We start from the raw sequence: 13,812 nt of genomic DNA, 5'->3' as shown, positions 1-13,812 counted from the left end.
ACATGATGAGCTGTCACTGCTCCCATCCTCCTCTATACATGATGAGAGCTGTCACTACTCCCATCCTCCTCTATACATGATGAGAGCTGTCACTGCTCCCATCCTCCTCTGTACATGATGAGAGCTGTCACTACTCCCATCCTCCTCTGTACATGATGAGCTGTCACTACTCCCATCCTCCTCTATACATGATGAGAGCTGTCACTGCTCCCATCCTCCTCTATACATGATGAGAGCTGCCACTGCTCCCATCCTCCTCTGTACATGATGAGCTGTCACTACTCCCATCCTCCTCTGTACATGATGAGCTGTCACTACTCCTATCCTCCTCTATACATGATGAGAGCTGTCACTGCTCCCATCCTCCTCTATACATGATGAGAGCTGTCACTGCTCCCATCCTCCTCTATACATGATGAGAGCTGTCACTGCTCCCATCCTCCTCTATACATGATGAGAGCTGTCACTGCTCCCATCCTCCTCTGTACATGATGAGAGCTGTCACTACTCCCATCCTCCTCTGTACATGATGAGCTGTCACTACTCCCATCCTCCTCTATACATGATGAGAGCTGTCACTACTCCCATCCTCCTCTGTACATGATGAGCTGTCACTACTCCCATCCTCCTCTATACATGATGAGAGCTGTCACTACTCCCATCCTCCTCTGTACATGATGAGCTGTCACTACTCCCATCCTCCTCTATACATGATGAGAGCTGTCACTACTCCCATCCTCCTCTGTACATGATGAGCTGTCACTACTCCCATCCTCCTCTATACATGATGAGAGCTGTCACTACTCCCATCCTCCTCTGTACATGATGAGCTGTCACTACTCCTATCCTCCTCTATACATGATGAGAGCTGTCACTACTCCTATCCTCCTCTATACATGATGAGAGCTGTCACTGCTCCCATCCTCCTCTATACATGATGAGAGCTGTCACTGCTCCCATCCTCCTCTATACATGATGAGAGCTGTCACTGCTCCCATCCTCCTCTGTACATGATGAGAGCTGTCACTACTCCCATCCTCCTCTGTACATGATGAGCTGTCACTACTCCCATCCTCCTCTATACATGATGAGAGCTGTCACTACTCCCATCCTCCTCTGTACATGATGAGCTGTCACTACTCCCATCCTCCTCTATACATGATGAGAGCTGTCACTACTCCCATCCTCCTCTGTACATGATGAGCTGTCACTACTCCCATCCTCCTCTATACATGATGAGAGCTGTCACTACTCCCATCCTCCTCTGTACATGATGAGCTGTCACTACTCCAATCCTCCTCTATACATGATGAGAGCTGCCACTGCTCCCATCCTCCTCTATACATGATGAGAGCTGTCACTACTCCCATCCTCCTCTATACATGATGAGAGCTGTCACTACTCCCATCCTCCTCTATACATGATGAGAGCTGTCACTGCTCCCATCCTCCTCTATACATGATGAGAGCTGCCACTACTCCCATCCTCCTCTATACATGATGAGAGCTGCCACTACTCCCATCCTCCTCTATACATGATGAGAGCTGTCACTACTCCCATCCTCCTCTATACATGATGAGAGCTGTCACTACTCCCATCCTCCTCTATACATGATGAGAGCTGTCACTACTCCCATCCTCCTCTATACATGATGAGAGCTGTCACTACTCCCATCCTCCTCTATACATGATGAGAGCTGTCACTGCTCCCATCCTCCTCTATACATGATGAGAGCTGCCACTACTCCCATCCTCCTCTATACATGATGAGAGCTGTCACTACTCCCATCCTCCTCTATACATGATGAGAGCTGTCACTACTCCCATCCTCCTCTATACATGATGAGAGCTGTCACTACTCCCATCCTCCTCTATACATGATGAGAGCTGTCACTACTCCCATCCTCCTCTATACATGATGAGAGCTGCCACTACTCCCATCCTCCTCTATACATGATGAGAGCTGTCACTGCTCCCATCCTCCTCTATACATGATGAGAGCTGTCACTGCTCCCATCCTCCTCTATACATGATGAGAGCTGCCACTGCTCCCATCCTCCTCTATACATGATGAGAGCTGCCACTGCTCCCATCCTCCTCTATACATGATGAGAGCTGCCACTGCTCCCATCCTCCTCTATACATGATGAGAGCTGCCACTGCTCCCATCCTCCTCTGTACATGATGAGAGCTGTCACTACTCCCATCCTCCTCTATACATGATGAGAGCTGCCACTGCTCCCATCCTCCTCTATACATGATGAGAGCTGTCACTGCTCCTATCCTCCTCTGTACATGATGAGAGCTGTCACTACTCCCATCCTCCTCTATACATGATGAGAGCTGTCACTGCTCCCATCCTCCTCTATACATGATGAGAGCTGTCACTACTCCCATCCTCCTCTATACATGATGAGAGCTGTCACTACTCCCATCCTCCTCTATACATGATGAGAGCTGTCACTACTCCCATCCTCCTCTATACATGATGAGAGCTGTCACTACTCCCATCCTCCTCTATACATGATGAGAGCTGTCACTGCTCCCATCCTCCTCTATACATGATGAGAGCTGTCACTGCTCCCATCCTCCTCTATACATGATGAGAGCTGTCACTGCTCCCATCCTCCTCTATACATGATGAGAGCTGTCACTACTCCTATCCTCCTCTATACATGATGAGAGCTGTCACTACTCCCATCCTCCTCTATACATGATGAGAGCTGTCACTGCTCCTATCCTCCTCTATACATGATGAGAGCTGTCACTGCTCCCATCCTCCTCTATACATGATGAGAGCTGTCACTACTCCTATCCTCCTCTATACATGATGAGAGCTGTCACTACTCCTATCCTCCTCTATACATGATGAGAGCTGTCACTACTCCCATCCTCCTCTATACATGATGAGAGCTGTCACTGCTCCCATCCTCCTCTATACATGATGAGAGCTGTCACTACTCCCATCCTCCTCTATACATGATGAGAGCTGCCACTGCTCCCATCCTCCTCTATACATGATGAGAGCTGTCACTGCTCCCATCCTCCTCTATACATGATGAGAGCTGTCACTGCTCCCATCCTCCTCTATACATGATGAGAGCTGCCACTACTCCCATCCTCCTCTATACATGATGAGAGCTGTCACTACTCCCATCCTCCTCTATACATGATGAGAGCTGTCACTGCTCCCATCCTCCTCTATACATGATGAGAGCTGTCACTACTCCCATCCTCCTCTATACATGATGAGAGCTGTCACTGCTCCCATCCTCCTCTATACATGATGAGAGCTGTCACTGCTCCCATCCTCCTCTATACATGATGAGAGCTGCCACTGCTCCCATCCTCCTCTATACATGATGAGAGCTGTCACTACTCCCATCCTCCTCTATACATGATGAGAGCTGTCACTACTCCCATCCTCCTCTATACATGATGAGAGCTGTCACTACTCCCATCCTCCTCTATACATGATGAGAGCTGTCACTACTCCCATCCTCCTCTGTACATGATGAGAGCTGTCACTACTCCCATCCTCCTCTATACATGATGAGAGCTGCCACTGCTCCCATCCTCCTCTATACATGATGAGAGCTGTCACTACTCCCATCCTCCTCTATACATGATGAGAGCTGCCACTGCTCCCATCCTCCTCTGTACATGATGAGAGCTGTCACTACTCCCATCCTCCTCTATACATGATGAGAGCTGTCACTGCTCCCATCCTCCTCTATACATGATGAGAGCTGCCACTGCTCCCATCCTCCTCTATACATGATGAGAGCTGTCACTACTCCCATCCTCCTCTGTACATGATGAGAGCTGTCACTACTCCCATCCTCCTCTATACATGATGAGAGCTGTCACTACTCCCATCCTCCTCTATACATGATGAGAGCTGTCACTACTCCCATCCTCCTCTATACATGATGAGAGCTGTCACTGCTCCTATCCTCCTCTATACATGATGAGAGCTGCCACTACTCCCATCCTCCTCTATACATGATGAGAGCTGTCACTACTCCCATCCTCCTCTATACATGATGAGAGCTGTCACTACTCCCATCCTCCTCTATACATGATGAGAGCTGTCACTACTCCCATCCTCCTCTATACATGATGAGAGCTGTCACTGCTCCTATCCTCCTCTATACATGATGAGAGCTGCCACTACTCCCATCCTCCTCTATACATGATGAGAGCTGTCACTACTCCCATCCTCCTCTATACATGATGAGAGCTGCCACTACTCCCATCCTCCTCTATACATGATGAGAGCTGTCACTGCTCCCATCCTCCTCTATACATGATGAGAGCTGTCACTACTCCCATCCTCCTCTATACATGATGAGAGCTGTCACTACTCCCATCCTCCTCTATACATGATGAGAGCTGTCACTACTCCCATCCTCCTCTATACATGATGAGAGCTGTCACTACTCCCATCCTCCTCTATACATGATGAGAGCTGTCACTACTCCCATCCTCCTCTATACATGATGAGAGCTGTCACTACTCCCATCCTCCTCTATACATGATGAGAGCTGTCACTACTCCCATCCTCCTCTATACATGATGAGAGCTGTCACTACTCCCATCCTCCTCTATACATGATGAGAGCTGTCACTGCTCCCATCCTCCTCTATACATGATGAGAGCTGTCACTACTCCCATCCTCCTCTATACATGATGAGAGCTGCCACTGCTCCTATCCTCCTCTATACATGATGAGAGCTGTCACTACTCCCATCCTCCTCTATACATGATGAGAGCTGTCACTGCTCCCATCCTCCTCTATACATGATGAGAGCTGCCACTGCTCCCATCCTCCTCTATACATGATGAGAGCTGTCACTACTCCCATCCTCCTCTATACATGATGAGAGCTGCCACTGCTCCTATCCTCCTCTATACATGATGAGAGCTGTCACTACTCCCATCCTCCTCTATACATGATGAGAGCTGTCACTGCTCCCATCCTCCTCTATACATGATGAGAGCTGTCACTACTCCCATCCTCCTCTATACATGATGAGAGCTGTCACTACTCCCATCCTCCTCTATACATGATGAGAGCTGTCACTGCTCCCATCCTCCTCTATACATGATGAGAGCTGTCACTACTCCCATCCTCCTCTATACATGATGAGAGCTGTCACTACTCCCATCCTCCTCTATACATGATGAGAGCTGCCACTGCTCCCATCCTCCTCTATACATGATGAGAGCTGTCACTGCTCCCATCCTCCTCTATACATGATGAGAGCTGTCACTACTCCCATCCTCCTCTATACATGATGAGAGCTGCCACTGCTCCCATCCTCCTCTATACATGATGAGAGCTGTCACTGCTCCCATCCTCCTCTATACATGATGAGAGCTGTCACTACTCCCATCCTCCTCTATACATGATGAGAGCTGTCACTACTCCCATCCTCCTCTATACATGATGAGAGCTGTCACTGCTCCCATCCTCCTCTATACATGATGAGAGCTGTCACTACTCCCATCCTCCTCTATACATGATGAGAGCTGTCACTGCTCCCATCCTCCTCTATACATGATGAGAGCTGTCACTGCTCCCATCCTCCTCTATACATGATGAGAGCTGTCACTACTCCCATCCTCCTCTATACATGATGAGAGCTGTCACTGCTCCCATCCTCCTCTATACATGATGAGAGCTGTCACTACTCCCATCCTCCTCTATACATGATGAGAGCTGTCACTACTCCCATCCTCCTCTATACATGATGAGAGCTGTCACTACTCCCATCCTCCTCTATACATGATGAGAGCTGTCACTACTCCCATCCTCCTCTATACATGATGAGAGCTGTCACTGCTCCCATCCTCCTCTATACATGATGAGAGCTGTCACTGCTCCCATCCTCCTCTATACATGATGAGAGCTGTCACTGCTCCCATCCTCCTCTGTACATGATGAGAGCTGTCACTACTCCCATCCTCCTCTATACATGATGAGAGCTGTCACTACTCCCATCCTCCTCTATACATGATGAGAGCTGTCACTACTCCCATCCTCCTCTATACATGATGAGAGCTGTCACTGCTCCCATCCTCCTCTATACATGATGAGAGCTGTCACTGCTCCCATCCTCCTCTATACATGATGAGAGCTGCCACTACTCCCATCCTCCTCTATACATGATGAGAGCTGTCACTACTCCCATCCTCCTCTATACATGATGAGAGCTGTCACTACTCCCATCCTCCTCTATACATGATGAGAGCTGTCACTACTCCCATCCTCCTCTATACATGATGAGAGCTGTCACTGCTCCCATCCTCCTCTATACATGATGAGAGCTGCCACTACTCCCATCCTCCTCTATACATGATGAGAGCTGTCACTACTCCCATCCTCCTCTATACATGATGAGAGCTGTCACTGCTCCCATCCTCCTCTATACATGATGAGAGCTGTCACTGCTCCCATCCTCCTCTATACATGATGAGAGCTGCCACTACTCCCATCCTCCTCTATACATGATGAGAGCTGTCACTACTCCCATCCTCCTCTATACATGATGAGAGCTGTCACTACTCCCATCCTCCTCTGTACATGATGAGAGCTGCCACTACTCCCATCCTCCTCTATACATGATGAGAGCTGTCACTACTCCCATCCTCCTCTATACATGATGAGAGCTGTCACTGCTCCCATCCTCCTCTATACATGATGAGAGCTGTCACTGCTCCCATCCTCCTCTATACATGATGAGAGCTGCCACTACTCCCATCCTCCTCTATACATGATGAGAGCTGTCACTACTCCCATCCTCCTCTATACATGATGAGAGCTGTCACTACTCCCATCCTCCTCTATACATGATGAGAGCTGTCACTACTCCCATCCTCCTCTATACATGATGAGAGCTGTCACTACTCCCATCCTCCTCTATACATGATGAGCTGTCACTACTCCCATCCTCCTCTATACATGATGAGAGCTGTCACTACTCCCATCCTCCTCTATACATGATGAGAGCTGTCACTGCTCCCATCCTCCTCTGTACATGATGAGAGCTGTCACTACTCCCATCCTCCTCTATACATGATGAGCTGCCACTGCTCCCATCCTCCTCTGTACATGATGAGAGCTGTCACTGCTCCCATCCTCCTCTGTACATGATGAGAGCTGTCACTACTCCCATCCTCCTCTATACATGATGAGAGCTGTCACTACTCCCATCCTCCTCTATACATGATGAGAGCTGTCACTACTCCCATCCTCCTCTATACATGATGAGAGCTGTCACTACTCCCATCCTCCTCTATACATGATGAGAGCTGTCACTACTCCCATCCTCCTCTATACATGATGAGAGCTGTCACTGCTCCCATCCTCCTCTATACATGATGAGAGCTGTCACTACTCCCATCCTCCTCTATACATGATGAGAGCTGTCACTACTCCCATCCTCCTCTATACATGATGAGAGCTGTCACTGCTCCCATCCTCCTCTATACATGATGAGCTGTCACTGCTCCTATCCTCCTCTATACATGATGAGAGCTGTCACTACTCCCATCCTCCTCTATACATGATGAGAGCTGCCACTGCTCCCATCCTCCTCTATACATGATGAGAGCTGTCACTGTTCCCATCCTCCTCTATACATGATGAGCTGTCACTGCTCCCATCCTCCTCTATACATGATGAGCTGTCACTGCTCCCATCCTCCTCTATACATGATGAGAGCTGTCACTGCTCCCATCCTCCTCTATACATGATGAGAGCTGTCACTGCTCCCATCCTCCTCTATACATGATGAGAGCTGCCACTACTCCTATCCTCCTCTATACATGATGAGAGCTGTCACTACTCCCATCCTCCTCTATACATGATGAGAGCTGTCACTACTCCCATCCTCCTCTATACATGATGAGAGCTGCCACTACTCCCATCCTCCTCTATACATGATGAGAGCTGTCACTGCTCCCATCCTCCTCTATACATGATGAGAGCTGTCACTGCTCCCATCCTCCTCTATACATGATGAGAGCTGCCACTACTCCTATCCTCCTCTATACATGATGAGAGCTGTCACTACTCCCATCCTCCTCTATACATGATGAGAGCTGTCACTACTCCCATCCTCCTCTATACATGATGAGAGCTGTCACTGCTCCCATCCTCCTCTATACATGATGAGAGCTGTCACTGCTCCCATCCTCCTCTATACATGATGAGAGCTGTCACTACTCCTATCCTCCTCTATACATGATGAGAGCTGTCACTACTCCCATCCTCCTCTATACATGATGAGAGCTGTCACTACTCCCATCCTCCTCTATACATGATGAGAGCTGCCACTGCTCCCATCCTCCTCTATACATGATGAGAGCTGTCACTGCTCCCATCCTCCTCTATACATGATGAGAGCTGTCACTGCTCCCATCCTCCTCTATACATGATGAGAGCTGTCACTACTCCCATCCTCCTCTATACATGATGAGAGCTGTCACTACTCCCATCCTCCTCTGTACATGATGAGAGCTGCCACTACTCCCATCCTCCTCTATACATGATGAGAGCTGCCACTACTCCCATCCTCCTCTATACATGATGAGAGCTGTCACTACTCCCATCCTCCTCTATACATGATGAGAGCTGCCACTGCTCCCATCCTCCTCTATACATGATGAGCTGTCACTACTCCCATCCTCCTCTATACATGATGAGAGCTGTCACTGCTCCCATCCTCCTCTATACATGATGAGAGCTGTCACTACTCCCATCCTCCTCTATACATGATGAGAGCTGTCACTACTCCCATCCTCCTCTATACATGATGAGAGCTGTCACTACTCCCATCCTCCTCTATACATGATGAGAGCTGTCACTACTCCCATCCTCCTCTATACATGATGAGAGCTGTCACTACTCCCATCCTCCTCTATACATGATGAGAGCTGTCACTACTCCCATCCTCCTCTATACATGATGAGAGCTGTCACTGCTCCTATCCTCCTCTATACATGATGAGAGCTGTCACTACTCCCATCCTCCTCTATACATGATGAGAGCTGTCACTGCTCCCATCCTCCTCTATACATGATGAGAGCTGCCACTGCTCCCATCCTCCTCTGTACATGAGAGTTACATAGGTTGATAACTCCCTGTCCATCAAGTTCAATCTTTCTCCACCAATTATACATCTTACCCCCAATGTTCTGTCCTGAGCAATCATTTGGCCTTTGTATAAGAGCTGTTATAGTGTCAGCCATTACTACCTCATGTGGTGTCGGCCATTACTACCTCTTGTGGTGTCGGCCATTACTACCTCTTGTGGTGCCGTCGGCCATTACTACCTCTTGTGGTGTCGGCCATTACTACCTCTTGTGGTGTCGGCCATTACTACCTCTTGTGGTGTCGGCCATTACTACCTCTTGTGGTGTCGGCCATTACTACCTCTTGTGGTGTCGGCCATTACTACCTCTTGTGGTGTCAGCCATTACTACCTCTTGTGGTGTCGGCCATTACTACCTCTTGTGGTGTCGGCCATTACTACCTCTTGTGGTGTCGGCCATTACTACCTCTTGTGGTGTCGGCCATTACTACCTCTTGTGGTGTCGGCCATTACTACCTCTTGTGGTGTCGGCCATTACTACCTCTTGTGGTGTCGGCCATTACTACCTCTTGTGGTGTCGGCCATTACTACCTCTTGTGGTGTCGGCCATTACTACCTCCTGTGCTGTGGGCCATTACTACCTCTTGTGGTGTCGGCCATTACTACCTCTTGTGCTGTCGGCCATTACTACCTCTTGTCGTGTCAGCCATTACTACGTCGTGTGGTGTCGGCCATTACTACCTCTTGTGGTGTCGGCCATTACTACCTCTTGTGGTGTCGGCCATTACTACCTCTTGTTCTGTCGGCCATTACTACCTCTTTTGGTGTCGGCCATTACTACCTCTTGTGTTGTCGGCCATTACTACCTCTTGTGGTGTCGGCCATTACTACCTCTTTTGGTGTCGGCCATTACTACCTCTTGTGTTGTCGGCCATTACTACGTCGTGTGGTGTCGGCCATTACTACCTCTTTTGGTGTCGGCCATTACTTCCTCTTGTGGTGTCGGCCATTACTACCTCTTGTGGTGTCGGCCATTACTACCTCTTGTGGTGTCGGCCATTACTACCTCTTGTCGTGTCGGCCATTACTACCTCTTGTGCTGTCGGCCATTACTACCTCTTGTCGTGTCGGCCATTACTACGTCGTGTGGTGTCAGCCATTACTACGTCGTGTGGTGTCAGCCATTACTACCTCTTGTGGTGTCGGCCATTACTACCTCTTGTGGTGTCGGCCATTACTACCTCATGTGGTGTCGGCCATTACTACCTCTTGTTCTGTCGGCCATTACTACCTCTTTTGGTGTCGGCCATTACTACCTCTTGTTCTGTCGGCCATTACTACCTCTTGTGGTGCCGTCGGCCATTACTACCTCTTGTGGTGCCGTCGGCCATTACTACCTCTTGTGGTGTCGGCCATTACTACCTCTTGTGGTGTCGGCCATTACTACCTCTTTTGGTGTCGGCCATTACTACCTCTTGTGTTGTCGGCCATTACTACGTCGTGTGGTGTCGGCCATTACTACCTCTTTTGGTGTCGGCCATTACTACCTCTTGTGGTGTCGGCCATTACTACCTCTTGTGGTGTCGGCCATTACTACCTCTTGTGGTGTCGGCCATTACTACCTCTTTTGGTGTCGGCCATTACTACCTCTTGTGGTGTCGGCCATTACTACCTCTTTTGGTGTCGGCCATTACTACCTCTTTTGGTGTCGGCCATTACTACCTCTTGTGGTGTCGGCCATTACTACCTCTTGTGGTGTCGGCCATTACTACCTCTTGTGTTGTCGGCCATTACTACCTCTTTTGGTGTCGGCCATTACTACCTCTTTTGGTGTCGGCCATTACTACCTCTTGTGGTGTCGGCCATTACTACCTCTTGTGGTGTCGGCCATTACTACCTCTTTTGGTGTCGGCCATTACTACCTCTTGTGGTGTCGGCCATTACTACCTCTTGTGGTGTCGGCCATTACTACCTCTTGTGGTGTCGGCCATTACTACCTCTTGTGGTGTCGGCCATTACTACCTCTTGTGGTCGGCCATTACTACCTCTTGTGGTCGGCCATTACTACCTCTTTTGGTGTCGGCCATTACTACCTCTTGTGGTGTCGGCCATTACTACCTCTTTTGGTGTCGGCCATTACTACCTCCTGTGGTGTCGGCCATTACTACCTCTTGTGGTGTCAGCCATTACTACCTCTTGTTCTGTCGGCCATTACTACCTCTTTTGGTGTCGGCCATTACTACCTCTTGTGGTGTCGGCCATTACTACCTCTTGTGGTGTCGGCCATTACTACCTCTTTTGGTGTCGGCCATTACTACCTCTTTTGGTGTCGGCCATTACTACCTCTTGTGGTGTCGGCCATTACTACCTCTTTTGGTGTCGGCCATTACTACCTCCTGTGGTGTCGGCCATTACTACCTCTTTTGGTGTCGGCCATTACTACCTCTTTTGGTGTCGGCCATTACTACCTCCTGTGGTGTCGGCCATTACTACCTCTTGTGGTGTCAGCCATTACTACCTCTTGTGGTGTCGGCCATTACTACCTCTTTTGGTGTCGGCCATTACTACCTCCTGTGGTGTCGGCCATTACTACCTCTTTTGGTGTCGGCCATTACTACCTCTTTTGGTGTCGGCCATTACTACCTCCTGTGGTGTCGGCCATTACTACCTCTTGTGGTGTCGGCCATTACTACCTCTTTTGGTGTCGGCCATTACTACCTCCTGTGGTGTCGGCCATTACTACCTCTTGTGGTGTCGGCCATTACTACCTCTTGTTCTGTCGGCCATTACTACCTCTTTTGGTGTCGGCCATTACTACCTCTTGTGGTGTCGGCCATTACTACCTCTTTTGGTGTCGGCCATTACTACCTCTTTTGGTGTCGGCCATTACTACCTCCTGTGGTGTCAGCCATTACTACCTCTTGTGGTGTCGGCCATTACTACCTCTTGTTCTGTCGGCCATTACTACCTCTTTTGGTGTCGGCCATTACTACCTCTTGTGGTGTCGGCCATTACTACCTCTTTTGGTGTCGGCCATTACTACCTCTTGTGGCGTCGGCCATTACTACCTCTTGTGGCGTCGGCCATTACTACCTCTTGTGGCGTCGGCCATTACTACCTCTTGTGGTGTCGGCCATTACTACCTCTTTTGGTGTCGGCCATTACTACCTCTTTTGGTGTCGGCCATTACTACCTCTTTTGGTGTCGGCCATTACTACCTCTTGTGGCATCGGCCATTACTACCTCTTGTGGTGTCGGCCATTACTACCTCTTTTGGTGTCGGCCATTACTACCTCCTGTGGTGTCGGCCATTACTACCTCTTGTGGTGTCAGCCATTACTACCTCTTGTGGTGTCAGCCATTACTACCTCTTGTTCTGTCGGCCATTACTACCTCTTTTGGTGTCGGCCATTACTACCTCTTGTGGTGTCGGCCATTACTACCTCTTTTGGTGTCGGCCATTACTACCTCTTGTGGTGTCGGCCATTACTACCTCTTGTGGCGTCGGCCATTACTACCTCTTTTGGTGTCGGCCATTACTACCTCTTTTGGTGTCGGCCATTACTACCTCTTGTGGTGTCGGCCATTACTACCTCTTGTGGTGTCGGCCATTACTACCTCTTTTGGTGTCGGCCATTACTACCTCTTTTGGTGTCGGCCATTACTACCTCTTGTGGTGTCGGCCATTACTACCTCTTGTGGTGTCGGCCATTACTACCTCTTTTGGTGTCGGCCATTACTACCTCTTGTGGTGTCGGCCATTACTACCTCTTGTGGTGTCGGCCATTACTACCTCTTTTGGTGTCGGCCATTACTACCTCTTGTGCCGTCGGCCATTACTACCTCTTGTGGTGTCGGCCATTACTACCTCTTGTGGCGTCGGCCATTACTACCTCTTGTGGCGTCGGCCATTACTACCTCTTGTGGCGTCGGCCATTACTACCTCTTGTGGTGTCGGCCATTACTACCTCTTTTGGTGTCGGCCATTACTACCTCTTTTGGTGTCGGCCATTACTACCTCTTGTGGTGTCGGCCATTACTACCTCTTGTGGCGTCGGCCATTACTACCTCTTGTGGTGTCGGCCATTACTACCTCTTTTGGTGTCGGCCATTACTACCTCTTGTGGTGTCGGCCATTACTACCTCTTGTGGCGTCGGCCATTACTACCTCTTGTGGTGTCGGCCATTACTACCTCTTTTGGTGTCGGCCATTACTACCTCTTGTGGTGTCGGCCATTACTACCTCTTGTGGCGTCGGCCATTACTACCTCTTGTGGTGTCGGCCATTACTACCTCTTTTGGTGTCGGCCATTACTACCTCTTGTGGTGTCGGCCATTACTACCTCTTTTGGTGTCGGCCATTACTACCTCTTGTGGCGTCGGCCATTACTACCTCTTGTGGCGTCGGCCATTACTACCTCTTGTGGTGTCGGCCATTACTACCTCTTGTGGTGTCGGCCATTACTACCTCTTGTGGTGTCGGCCATAACTACCTCTTGTGGTGTCGGCCATTACTACCTCTTTTGGTGTCGGCCATTACTACCTCTTGTGGTGTCGGCCATTACTACCTCTTGTGGCGTCGGCCATTACTACCTCTTGTGGCGTCGGCCATTACTACCTCTTTTGGTGTCGGCCATTACTACCTCTTGTGGCGTCGGCCATTACTACCTCTTGTGGCGTCGGCCATTACTACCTCTTGTGGTGTCGGCCAT

Source organism: Dendrobates tinctorius, unplaced genomic scaffold (assembly GCF_039654945.1).
Source record: "Dendrobates tinctorius isolate UK_male_01 unplaced genomic scaffold, ASM3965494v1 ptg000445l, whole genome shotgun sequence".
Taxonomy (NCBI): domain Eukaryota; kingdom Metazoa; phylum Chordata; class Amphibia; order Anura; family Dendrobatidae; genus Dendrobates; species Dendrobates tinctorius.
Note: the sequence above shows the minus strand (reverse complement) of the source record.